This window comes from Dendrobates tinctorius, unplaced genomic scaffold, assembly GCF_039654945.1.
Source record: "Dendrobates tinctorius isolate UK_male_01 unplaced genomic scaffold, ASM3965494v1 ptg000039l, whole genome shotgun sequence".
Taxonomy (NCBI): domain Eukaryota; kingdom Metazoa; phylum Chordata; class Amphibia; order Anura; family Dendrobatidae; genus Dendrobates; species Dendrobates tinctorius.
In genome coordinates this window covers 31323955-31337295 of record NW_027361707.1, presented here as the reverse complement: position 1 = coordinate 31337295, position 13341 = coordinate 31323955, and the positions used below count along the sequence as shown (strand labels likewise).

General features: G+C 44.6%; 1 protein-coding gene across 9 annotated transcripts in view; it reads left to right on the top strand.

The window, feature by feature from the left end:
* Nucleotides 1–347: 347 nt before the first annotated feature.
* Nucleotides 348–13341, top strand: part of ADD1 (adducin 1) — a 176750-nt gene continuing 163756 nt past the window's right edge. For 3 of the 9 annotated variants that reach the window (XM_073574591.1, XM_073574583.1, XM_073574592.1), the window contains exon 1: nt 386–599. The gene's annotated coding sequence lies outside the window, so the exon portion shown is untranslated. The other 6 variants (XM_073574584.1, XM_073574587.1, XM_073574585.1 and 3 more) reach the window with 6 other exon arrangements.

Sequence of the window (13341 nt, the reverse complement as noted above, 5' to 3'; positions counted from 1 at the left end):
AAGAAGGGAGGACATACATGCAGTCACTGTGGTGCTGGGAGCCTGGCACGAGAGGCCGGACAGCGGGGCCCTGTGTGGACGGTGGCCCTTGGCAATTTCCCAGTTTGCCCGCCTCTCCGGCCACACAGTGAGCCGCTATGAACGAAATGCTAATGTACCATTTCCGCCTTTTCTACTACCACTCATCCATCCCATTTTCCCGCCTTCTCCCTCCGGCCAATCATAACACAGCATACTCTGAGCTCGGCTCCAGTAGCCAATAGGCGCTGTCAGTTTTAAAACCTGCAAAACCGCACCCGACTTAGCAACAAGAGAGGCAAGGCCGGCAGGGGGCGCTGCGCGCTGGCGGTCGCTGTGACACGCAGAAGTAAATAGAGGAAGGAGGGCGGGAGCGCGGCGTCCGGTGACAGACACGGAGGCGGGGCCGAGAGGCGGCCATGCGCACTGCCCCGTACAATCCCAGCTGAGGGGAGAGGCGCGGACAGACATATTACTTCGCATGAGAGGGAGGGGAGAGGCGGCTGCGATAAACATCGTACGGAGGCGCCAGAGCTGCTCCTCCAGGGACACGGAGCTCATCCTCAGGGGACACTCGGGCGGTGAGTGGAGCTGCGATGACGGGGTGAATGGCGGCTGCTGTGGGGGGGGCCGGCAGAGCGGCGGGGCTGTGCAGGCCACAGAGATGCTCCTGGGGTTCTGCTGCTACTCTGCTCGCACAGGCTGGGTGGTCGTACATAGCAGGGTGCAGTATGGGGGGAACCGTTATGGAAGCTGTGTATAGAGAGGCTGCTGTGTACACGGGTCAGGGTGACATGGATAGTACTGCTGAGCTAGAGGGGGGCTGCTGGGTGTCATGTACTGCTGAGCTAGAGGGGGGCTGCTGGGTGTCATGTACTGCTGAGCTAGAGGGGGGCTGCTGGGTGTCATGTACTGCTGAGCTAGAGGGGGGCTGCTGGGTGTCATGTACTGCTGAGCTAGAGGGGGGCTGTGGGGTGTCATGTACTGCTGAGCTAGAGGGGGCCTGCTGGGTGTCATGTACTGCTGAGCTAGAGGGGGGGGGCTGCGGGGTGTCATGTACTGCTGAGCTAGAGGGGGGCTGCTGGGTGTCATGTACTGCTGAGCTAGAGGGGGGCTGCTGGGTGTCATGTACTGCTGAGCTAGAGGGGGGCTGCTGGGTGTCATGTACTGCTGAGCTAGAGGGGGCCTGCTGGGTGTCATGTACTGCTGAGCTAGAGGGGGGGGGCTGCGGGGTGTCATGTACTGCTGAGCTAGAGGGGGGCTGCGGGGTGGCGCGGACTGGTGAGCTTGAGGGGGGCTGCGGGGTGGCGCGGACTGGTGAGCTAGAGGGGGGCTGCGGGGTGGCGCGGACTGGTGAGCTAGAGGGGGGGCTGCGGGGTGGCGCGGACTGGTGAGCTAGAGGGGGGGCTGCGGGTGGCGCGGACTGGTGAGCTAGAGGGGGGCTGCGGGTGGCGCGGACTGGTGAGCTAGAGGGGGGCTGCGGGTGGCGCGGACTGGTGAGCTAGAGGGGGGCTGCGGGGTGCCGCGGACTGGTGAGCTAGAGGGGGGCTGCGGGGTGCCGCGGACTGGTGAGCTAGAGGGGGGGGCTGCGGGGTGCCGCGGACTGGTGAGCTAGAGGGGGGGCTGCGGGGTGTCGCGTACTGCTGAGCTAGAGGGGGGGCTGCGGGGTGGCGCGTACTGCTGAGCTAGAGGGGGGGCTGCGGGGTGGCGCGTACTGCTGAGCTAGAGGGGGGCTGCGGGGTGGCGCGTACTGCTGAGCTAGAGGGGGGCTGCGGGGTGGCGCGTACTGCTGAGCTAGAGGGGGGCTGCGGGGTGGCGCGTACTGCTGAGCTAGAGGGGGGCTGCGGGGTGGCACGTACTGCTGAGCTACAGGGGGGCTGCTGGTGGCCCTGGGCCTGTCAGGAGAGGGGCTGCAGGTTGGCATGTATGGCTGAGCAAGAGTTCTGCGGGGTGGCACACGAGGCTGTCCCAGGTGGAAAGATGAAATGGGCCACGCTATGAGATGGGAACAGGGAATTATGCAGAACCTGCCCTGCTTGATGATCAAGAAAATTGGAGGGTAGCATAGAGGCCGACCCAGGAGAGGGATGGATGGTGGCATGCAAGAGCTGCACAATGAGACTGACATTGGAAGTCGTGTAATAGAAGCAACAAGGCACTCTTCAAATGAATGGTAGTAGGTGCACAAGTAGGGTCTCCAGCCCACGTAATATTGTGAAAAAACTTGGCACTCATACACCAGCGCATTACCTCTCCTCATATAATATTCAATTCAGAGAAGTTCTGATGAAGATCCGTTGTTGGATCGAAAACGTTTAACATAACATACAATTTGGATGCAAATAAAACAAAGGATCTAATCCACTTTGCCATTTGATTGGAAGTCGTGGGCATGACTGACTTGGTAGATTAATGCATGGTAGCAGCCAAAAGCTGCACTATGAGCTGGGCACAGGATGTGAAGCATGGGTTTACCCAAGAGATGAACAGGAAGTGGCCTACATGAATATGATGTGCTATGCAGGGGCTGCGTTAGAATACAATAATGGCACCATGAGTTTGGCAAGGTGAACGTTGGCATGTAGTGGCTGAGCATAGGGTGGTATGCAGCTGCTGACCTGCAGGAGGAATACTGGCATGCAGAGGCGGCACAATGAGACAAGGTGGCATTCAGGGATTGCTGATCAAGTATAGTTCAAGGTGCCATACAGACGCTTACTTGGGAGATAAATGCAGGGTGACATACAGAGGCTTTCTTAGTAGATGTAAGCATTGTGGCATCTAAAAACTGCATTGAGGTGAGCATAAAATAGCAAGCAGTGAACGCCCTGGTAAATAAACAAGAGGTGGAAATTCAAAGTTTGACTTGGAAGACGAGCGCTGGTGACATGCAGAGCCTGCTGTCATTGATGGATGCAGGGGATGCGTGGCATGAAGCTTTGCCAGGAGGTGATCTGTGTGGTACAGGATCATTGAGTGTAGTATCTGCTGAAAGCTTATGTCCTGTGGGCATTACTGCCACAAGCGAGGAGTTTCCCCTCTTATGCAAATATTGAGATACAATTACCCTGAGGCCTGGCATGGGTTTGTCCTTGTTATGACTGGTTGTATGGAACTTTTGCACAATTGTCCTTATTTTTCATATTTGTTATCTAAAATATTTGGTCAGTAAGGCTTGATTTAAATTAGTGATTTAAATCAAAGTTTCTACCTAAACTAGTTCTTGCTACTTTAACATGCAAGTAGATGAAGATTTTTAGAATCACTTTTTATATTACTTTTTTCTCCCCAGTTTAATGGGTTAATCATTCATATTTGGACACCACTGTTCTGTTGTACTTAGGAAGGAGAAAAATAATCCTGACCTTAATAACAATTTAAATAGATTTATTCAACTGAAACAATAACAACATTACAGCATAAGTTATTTGCTTAAACAAACATCCATGTTTGTTAACTAATTTGGCTAAACAAAATATATATTTTAAGAAACTTAGACTGTGTCAGCCCAGCCGACACATGAAAAACTTAAATACTACTGTCCCTGCTGTCCTCTGTAGCTCACTTGTCGTCATCTTCATCATCTTCTTCTTTGTTCCTATTCATAATCTGGAAAAGAAAAACAAGCTTTCCTGCTTTATTGGGTCCCAACCGATTTCTCAATTTAGAATGAATGAGTCCAAAGGAAGAGAATATTCTTTCAACGCCTGCAGAAGAAGCTACTACTGTTAAAAGTGAAATCATTACTTGAACAGTCTCTAAATCCAAGCGCTTAAGTGACTTCCACCAGTTTACTGGTGTGACCTTCCTTAAAATATCTTCAGCAAACATATACGGTATTTCTTGAATGGTTCCCCCTTAGCTCTGAAGTTTATTATAGTTGGCATTAAAGATGGATGATTGCTGGATACCCATGTCATAGCTAACTCCTCTTCCTCAGCACTTAGGTTTTGACCCTGATATTGGATATTGACAATATTTGCCAAAAAATGAGCTGGAGTCAGTGCTTGTCCCATTCGTTTGTTTACTGCTTGTAATTTAATTCTGTCCATGTGTAGTTCTGTTTTTAAGTGTTCACTCAGTTCCTTCCAAATTTCAACAGCATCCGCAATAAAACAGCTATTTTTCTGTATTTTGTTTAAAGCTTGAGAGATGGGTTTTGGGAAGCTCAGCATATGTTCAACATTTCTCTTAAGCCCAATGTTGAGGATTTTGGCCGTGACAGTGTCATCTATTTTATCTCGATTTTCTTCACAAAGTGTCATCAGAATAGGCCAGTTTTTGATATACTGCTCAAAACAGTCCACCACAGAGTTCCATCTAACATCTTGTGGGAGCGTTAGCTTGGTTCCACCCATCCTTTTCAGAGCTGCTGCAGCAAAATGATTATTACGGAAGTATTTAGCAATTTCAACAACATTAGCCTTTATTTCTGGAACACTTAAGTCTTTTGCTAAGAGGTGCAGCAAATGAGCACTGCAACCATATGTTATTAGCAGTTTTGTATTCCCTCCCTGCTCTTCTAAATCTCTTCTCATCTTGGATACGTTTGCAGCATTGTCAGTGACCAAACTGCGTACTAGACATTTGAATTTTTGTTCACATGTCGTTATAGCTTTTACTGCCACTTCTTGTAAGTATTCTGCTGTGTGTGCATTTCCTGACGTATCAGTTGTTTGTGCAAGGAAGACTTTACCTTCTTCTGTTATACAAGCACATACAATAGGATCATTGTGGACATTACTCCACCCATCAATACTTAGGTTAACAATTTTACCCTCCAGAGCTGTTGCACATTGCTCCATTTCTCTGTCATACACTTGATCCAGCAGTTTCCCTGCAACATCAGCTCTGCTGGGTGGACTGTATCCTGGTCTCAGTGACTGAACCATATTAATGAAATGTGGGTTCTCAGTCAGACGGAAAGAAGAGTTCGTTGCATAAATAAACTGGGCAATTTTTTCATCAATCAACTCTTTTTCTAATCTGCTAGTTCTTATCACAAACCTATCTATGGTGGTTCCAGGAGGTAAAGGTTTTTTCTTCCTTTTGGGTGATGGTGATATGTGGCTGTGGGTGTCATGATGATGCTGCTGCTAATGAAGCACTATCCTGGATGGATAACTCTGAAACTGTAGAACAGGATGATGGTGATCATGGAGGTGGATAGTTTCCAGAATCCATGAATTCCCCTAAACAAAAAAAGTCAATGCTGTTATTTTATTGTTTATACAATTTCTGCTTATTGTACACAACACATCACTGCCCCTGCCCCAAAAGGAATATTTGTTTTTCTTCATAACTGTACCAAATGACAGTAACATGCAGTAATAATAAGAAATATAATTTTTCTCACACATGACAGTTCAGTCTTTAGAAATAGGATTCAATAAAAATGTTTACCAACCTGAAGATCCTGCCTGTTCAGAAGTGTTTCTTTGGTCATCTTCATCACTGCACTTCTCATGATGTTGCCTCATTCGCGCCACCAGGCCTTGCATCTCTTTGTTGCATCGTTTGCATTTTGCACACATGCCTGCCTTACCGATAGGCGAAGGAGCTTCATTAAAATATTCCCAAACTGGGTCTCTTTTACGGCCTGCTGCCATTATAAGGAAAGAATGTAATAAACCTCAGATCGTGTACACAAACAGATCCAGACTTGTCTGTCTGTGGCTATGCTGCAGTATTGTGCTCAAAGTTTCACTTTCATTTTCTTGTCTGCTTGCCCTTCCTCCTCCTCACACTTAGATTCACATTCTTCTTGTGTTGTGCAGATCTATTCCACTCCAAACAATCAGAAACATATTGTCTAACTTCTTGGACTTGGCACTGAAGGGGTTGATTCTGTATTCATAGGTTTGTAGAACAATAGGATTAAGGTCTTTTTCTCAACTCTGTTCATGTTGTAACATTTTTGCCGTGAAGAAGAGGCTGGGACCTCTGCGGAGTCAAATTCAGTTTTGAGAACTGCGTAAGTAAAGTGAGCGTCTGTGATAATATAGGAGAGAAACTGCCCACTAATCCTACAGAAACCTCTGGAAGAGCATGGCATTGTGAATGTTACACATATACAGCCTTTATTCTACTGAGTTAAACAACTCAGCTTTATCTCATGATGGAAGAACCTTTGGATGGTAAAATATTTTCCTCAAAAAGCAGTTTATTCAAAAAAATCCGATTTAAATAAAAATCAGTGTTTTTTTTTTTTTTTTTTTTTGATTTTAAAAAAAAAACACCTTGATTTTTATCCACCCTGCTTCTTGGGTTGCATTTTGTAGTTTTGATCTCCTCTTAATAATGAATTTATCACTTAAAGAATAGTAGACCTGCTGCAATGTAGTCCTCCATATTTTTCAGCTCTGCCCCTAAAATGTATCAGGTGTAGACTTCAATTCGTGGCTTACAAGAAGCATCCCATTCATTTTAATGAATTCCGCACTTTTTGTGCATATTGATGCGTTTTTCCAGCGGAAAAACACATTGCGGTAAAAACGGAGCATGCTCATTAATTTCGTGGAAAAATCTACATTTCTAACTATATTCTATGAGACTGAGGATGCTCCAGAAAAAAATGCATGTAAAACGTGCGGAAAAAAACGCGTGTTTCCTGGGTAGGAGTCTGGTTTTTAGTCAGGAATTTTCTGCATACCTGGGTACATAGCCTAAAGATGCACCAAATGTAACTTCATTATACTCCAGCACACTACAACTACAAGGATTTTCACCCCTCCATCTCACTAAACCACTTAAACAGGTATGATGGGGACTTGGCCCCTATAAGGCCATGTGCACACGTTGCGGATTCTGCTGCGGATCCACAGCGTTTCAGGCTCTGCGTGTCCGCAGCAGATTTAGCTGTGTTGTACAGTACCATTGTTTTCAATGGTAAACTGAAAAACGCTGTGCACATGCTGCGGATTTTTCTGTGCGGACTTGCTGCGGGTTCAAATCCGCAGCATGTCACTTCTTTGTGCGGAATCCGCAGCGGTTTCACACCTTCTCCATTGTAGAGGTGTTAAACCGCAGGGCTAATCCGCAGCTAAACCGCAGGTCTTTTGACTTGAGAATGTACCTGCAGATTTTTCCAAATCTGCGCAGAAAAATCCGCAGCACCTAAAACTACGTGTGCACATAGCCTAAAAATCATACCTGTAGTAAAGCTTTGTGGTTTAGTTGGCATAAAAAAAATCTTATGCAAATGAAGGGGGTTTCAGTGCACCCTTGGAATGGCCAAGTACACCATTACACCTTACAATTTGCATACTGTGCACTGTCATTATCTGACAGGGCTCAAACTAGCACTGGCTAAGCCCAATCAGCTGTTCTGCATGGACACTGGAGCGGTGTTCACAAAGCGTCACTGCTCGCTCCTGTCTGCGGGCTCTGCTCAATAGTGCTGCAGACAGGAGCTAGTGATGAGAGCCGACAATAGCTGTATGCACTCTGATGGAACTGTAATGGCAGCAGTATCTGAATATGTATCTGGCTTTCCCAGAAACGGATCTTAATATTTGGGATCACCACCAGTGATTTTTATACTGGAGGGCTGTTGCTGTTATGCACGACATGCACAGTTGCAGCAGGAGTGAAGCAACAGATGCCATGCCGATTGTGACTTGGCACATTTGCGCAGCCGACCTCCACCTTACCTGCCGGTAGGGCATGTTTGGAGTGATTCATGCAATGCTGCTGGTTTGTAGGTGTGTTGTAACTCGTCTAAATGACTTGTAAACCTCATTTAATAGCGTGCCAACATATCCTGCAGCCACATTATATAGAGTGAGGCTGTAAATATGGCAGCAAGTTGTCTTACATCAGGATTGTAGGCTGTAGAAATGTGCTTCGTGTTCTATACAAAAAATATTCTGGTGTGATGCAATTAATCTCGGGTGATGTGAGAAGGCGGCATATTCGATTCATCTCGGGTGATGTGAGAGGGAGGCATACTTGGTGAATAAATGATCGGACTGTGTGGGAGGAGATGAGCAGAGTATTGTGAGCGTTCACAGCTGGGGAGATGGTTTATATCCCTGCAGATCGGTCTGTCAGAAATCCATAGCATGCTTCTGTTACTACTCTCCACTGCATGTGGGTGAAAGCTGTAATTAATTTTAGCAATATTTGTATAATTGTCAAATCTTCCCTTCCTGGAAGCCTGCACGCACAGACAGCTTTTATTGGTATTCGTGATGAGTGTGAGTGCTCATTAGTTTGCCTAGAGTGCTTGGGTATGCACAGAGTATTGCTGGTGTTGAGTGACTTGTTCTTGTCACCCACAGCCGCATGTTTTGCGTCTGTTAAGCACAAAACGTGTGGGGATTGCCCGTGTTTGTCAGGAAATCTACGCATGTTTTGAGGCTAACAGTCGCGAAACATGTTGCGGGGATTCGAACATAAGTCAAGCACACACGATACTGGGTTCATACCTGAGGCAAACTCGAGTAATGACCATTTGCACTCATTAATTGGCATATTACTTGCTTTATGGTTCACTTGCGATTAAATCGAACAAATGCAGTCTGATTAAAAATCTCATTGCATTTGTACCAATTTAATCCTATGCTTCTGTTCTGAATGGCAGTTTTTTTCCTTCTCCAATCAGATCGCAAACAGACAGGAAAGAAAACGCAGCATTCTGTGATTGCATGCCAAATTTGGATCTCTTGGACCCATGTACCATATCTTACGGATTATAACACGCACTCCAAATTTAGAGGAGAAAAAGATAAAAAAAAAAACAAACTTTTTTTTAATAAAATGGTGGTGCTTCCTATAATCCATTAGTCTTATTGCTTACTGGGGGTGCTGGCTGTGGTGAAGCGGGGTCCCAGGGTTGCTGCTGGACGAGGCAAGAGTGGAGCGTTGCTGCAGGCCGGGATGAGGGGGTGTTCCGATGTGCGCCGCTGCGGGTATTCGATTGTGCGGGTGGCTCTGCTGACACTTTGTGAAAGCCCAAAGCTCCTCACTTACATGGTTTACTGTGTGTTGGACTCCGGGAAAATGGCTGCCGGGGCATGCGCAGAGGAGAAACATTGCACTCTACTCGGATCTCACTCTAGTGCTGTGCGATTCCCGCCTTCAGCAGAGAAATTACTTTCTCCGTCTCCTCCGCAGCTGTGCTCCGATCCTCTTGTGCAAGAGAGGATCGCAGCACAGACACTCGGCTCACCCCTCGCAGGAGAACAGGAGCCAAAGGTCATTAGCATGTGGAATCGGATGGGATACGCTAATGTGACCCCTGCCTTATAAGTAATATTCACTGAAGGCTAAGTTCACACTGGGCGTTTTTGTTGTGTTTTATTTGTTTGTTTTTTTTTAATGATAATTTTTCAGCTGCTCTTTACAGTATCAGCAAAACCCATGTGACTTCAAAAATCTCAAGTACACACATTGTATTTTTTCTTTTGGTCATCCGTATTTTGTGCTTTGCAGGGGTTTTTGAACATAAAGCATGTCACTTCTTTCAGCGTTTTTCACACATTGAATTGAATGGGTGGTGGAAAAGCAGGTATCAATTTTTGCAGAGGTTTTGGTACCAAAACCTCATTCTTTGGAATAGGACTTTTTTTTTTTTTTCCTCTAAACTATATCAGCATTCACAAGAGACAAATCTAGCATGCCAAAATTGATGCAAAAATACAGCAAAACTTTTTTATTTTTCCCTGCAGATTCTTTCCTGACAAGAGATCAGGTTTTGCTGCAGAAAAAAACGCTGGAAAAACGCTTAGTGTGAACTTACGCTTACAGGCACTTTGTTTGCCTGTGTATCCTCACCTTCATTGATGATGTTTAGACATGCTCACATGACCGCTGCAGACAATAATTGGCCACACCGGTGATCATAGTGGTAATCGGCTACGAAGATCATGTGTCTACATCAACATGTACTTTATGGAGTGTGAAGCTTTAATTATGGCAGCAGCTTGTTCAGGATTGTGGGCTGTAGAAATGTGGTCGGTTGTATACATGAATGCTGGAGTGACGTTGATCTGTGATTCATCTCTGGTTTTGAGAGGGAGGCATGCTTGGTTTGTAAATGATCAGGTAGTGTGGGACTAGTTGGGATATGGCAGCACGCTGAGTGGTAGGGCATCTTTAGGGGAGTATTTCTCAATTCATTTTATACCATTGTTGTAAGTAGTTAGTAAAAAAAATTTCACGGGCTTTGGAAATTTACTTAAAAAGGCCATATACCTAAAGCCAAAATCGTACCGTGTTTTGCAAACTTCTAAGTACAGAGTGTGATTCCCGGTGTGACTGTGGGTCTTGTTGACATGCATAAGGTTGTCGAAAGTTAAGTCTGTGTACACGTGTGTGTTTTTTTTTGTTTTAATGGAGATTTCATCCATACTAATGAGTGGGGGAAAATCTGCATTAAAAAAAAATGCTGCAAAGATGTGTGTTTTTCCTGCCAGAGATGCAGAAATTTCTGGACCAAATACTTAACGTGTGCTCATACCCTTAGTAATATAATATTGAGGATAAAAACTTTGGGAGGACTTCCTTAAGAGATTTTTTGCTAACTCTAGTAGTAAGAATGAGAATCACTAACTATGGATCGATCACCTCCAGAAATGTCTGGATGCATTCTGGACGTAATGTAAATTCGTTTTCGCCCTGCCTGGAGGCTAGAGTGGATCTGCAAAAAGGGAAAGTGTAGTGATGTGAATATATTAAATACTGTTATGGTGTTAACACACTATTGACAACAAGCTTTTACTTTATTGTGCCCAGAGAACACAGTATTAGGGTATGTGCACACACTGCAGATTCACCTGCGGGTTTTTCCCTGCGGAACCGCAGGTAAAGTGACCTGCGGTTTTGCTGCGGTTTGGCCTGCGGTTTTGCCCTGCGGTTTCACACCTCTACTATGTTAAAGGTGTGAAACCGCAGCAGAATCCGCAGAAACAATTGACATGCTGCGGAAAAAAACCCGCAGCTTTTCCGCAGGTAAACCGCAGCGTGAGCACTGCGGTTTTTAAAACCCATAGGCTAACATAGTAAAGTACCATGTCTGCGGAAATGCTGCAGTTCTGCAGGGCCAAAACCACAGCAAAACCGCAGCGTGTGCACATGGCCTTATACATTTTGGCCCTGATTCATCATTGCTTTTTTTTTCCACTTTTCTGGAGTAATTTGCTCTTTTAGTGGCTTTACTATTTTCAGATTTCATGAAATGTGACTTTAACCAAATGTTCTTGTTCGTTTTTTTTTTTTTTTTTTCTTTGAGCATCACAATCCAGTTCGAGTTTGGACTAAGGTTTCTGGAGGAGTTTTCAATTCGGCACAGTTTTGCTACTTTTTTTTTTTAAAAAAAGATTTTCAATTTTGGTGCTAAATGGTTGCAAAAATTGGTTATAAGAAAAACATTTTTAATTTAATTTTTCAACCACACATGCCAATTTTGAAGAATTTAAAAAATAAAAATAAAAAATGTGAATCCCAGAAGACAAAAATGACAGCAATAAATCGCAACTGATGAATCTGGGTTCTCAAAGTTTGGAAGGTTTTCCCAACACTTCTCCCTTCTCTTTGGGGTAAATTGGACAGTGCTTCATCTACTGTGACATCCCCAACTGTGTGTTTATGTACCTAGATGGGTTACATAGCGTATATCTAACAGGGAGAAAGATTTTTTGGTCTGTATCCCAGCAGCCACGACATTAGACAGGAGAATAAAAGTAAAGCTGCTTCCCCTCCCCCAGAGCTTCATCATTACAATATGGATTTGGCTGAAGAAATCAAACGTGAAATAGACCCTGCACCGTCTAAGTGAAGGAAAGTGTATGACGGCATATGGTGTGGAATGTGGGAAAGCAGCTGATGGGGGAGGAGAGTAAAGATGGTGTTTGGTAGTGATGTGAGTGGGAGAACGGCAAAAATAGAACCTGTTTACATTAAGTTCGTTGAAAACTGCATGTTGTTCATTTCACGAGCCATTAGTGTTGTCACATTCTGTATGGTTTCATCATTTCTGGTGGTGTGAAACTGCAGAAGCTTCTCTATATCTACCTTACTTGATATTTTCATTACAGTTGGTTGGTAGCTTATTGGAAAATACTCTAAAATAGTTTTTTGCTCTAGAAATTTATTTATAACCCCTCATCTGTAGTGCTCAGTCGGGACCTCCCAATGCTCCTTAAAATTTCAAATAGTTTTATTTTTATTTATTTTTTTATAAGCATTTGCAGCATTTTTGACTAGAATGAAAATGTTATACAGACTTTTTTGTTAATCTAGCCCTAAATGTATTCTGTGATGTAAAAAAAAAAAAAAAGACTGGTAGCTATTTTTGTTAACAAACATAAAAAATCCTGCTAAATTGCACATGAACAATGTAAAATTTGCATTCATTGAAGACAGATTTCTATATTATGGATATAAGAGATGACAGTTGGTGCTCATAAAGTTCTATGTAGAAGGGAGGAACAAGCGTTCTGCCTCTAGCTCCTCCATCTACATAGATACTTATCTGGAAGTGTGATATGTCATCTACCAGGGCTGTGGAGTTGGATTCGTGGATTCTGAGTCGGTGTTTATTTTGGTGAAGTCGGTATAAAATGGACCGGCTCCTAAAATATATAATATATTGGGTACAGTAGTTAATAATAATCTTTATTTTTATATAGCGCTAACATATTCCGCAGCGCTTTACAGTTTGCACACATTTTTCATCACTGTCCCCGATGGGGCTCACAATCTAAATTCCCTATCAGTATGTCTTTGGAGTGTGGGAGGAAACCGGAGTACCCGGAGGAAACCCACGCAAACACGGGGAGAACATACAAACTCCTTGCAGTACAATGCAGAATGTGCTGAATATTTTTTCATAGGAATTTGGGAAAGTTATGAAATGTCCTATAAATGGCTGTTCTATTCCTGATCTAAGGCTACATTCACACACCGCGTTTTTGCTGCGTTTTGAGTATACGTTTTTCAGCTGCAAAAGCAGATCAGCTTTTTAAAAAAACCACATCACCTGAAAGGTTTTTGAGCTCATAGATAATGTTTTCAATAGCAAAAGCAGATTAGAAAAACGCCGCACAAACTGACATGCTCATTCAGCCCAAAAACGGATCCTCACAAAGCAATGTGTCTGTCATATCTTGAAACCCATTGACTTTGCTGGGATGCCCATAGTCACTGCATTTTACTGCAAAAAACGCTGTGTGTGAATTATGGCCGTAGCCAGCGAGGGGCAGTGGGGGCAGCTGCCCCCTCCTAGAAGCAGGGGCACGCACCTATCAAAACTCACTTGTATGCTGCAGTGCTCCCGTCCTGCACTGGCTCCAGACTGCAGGGGGCAATCTCCCCTCCTCT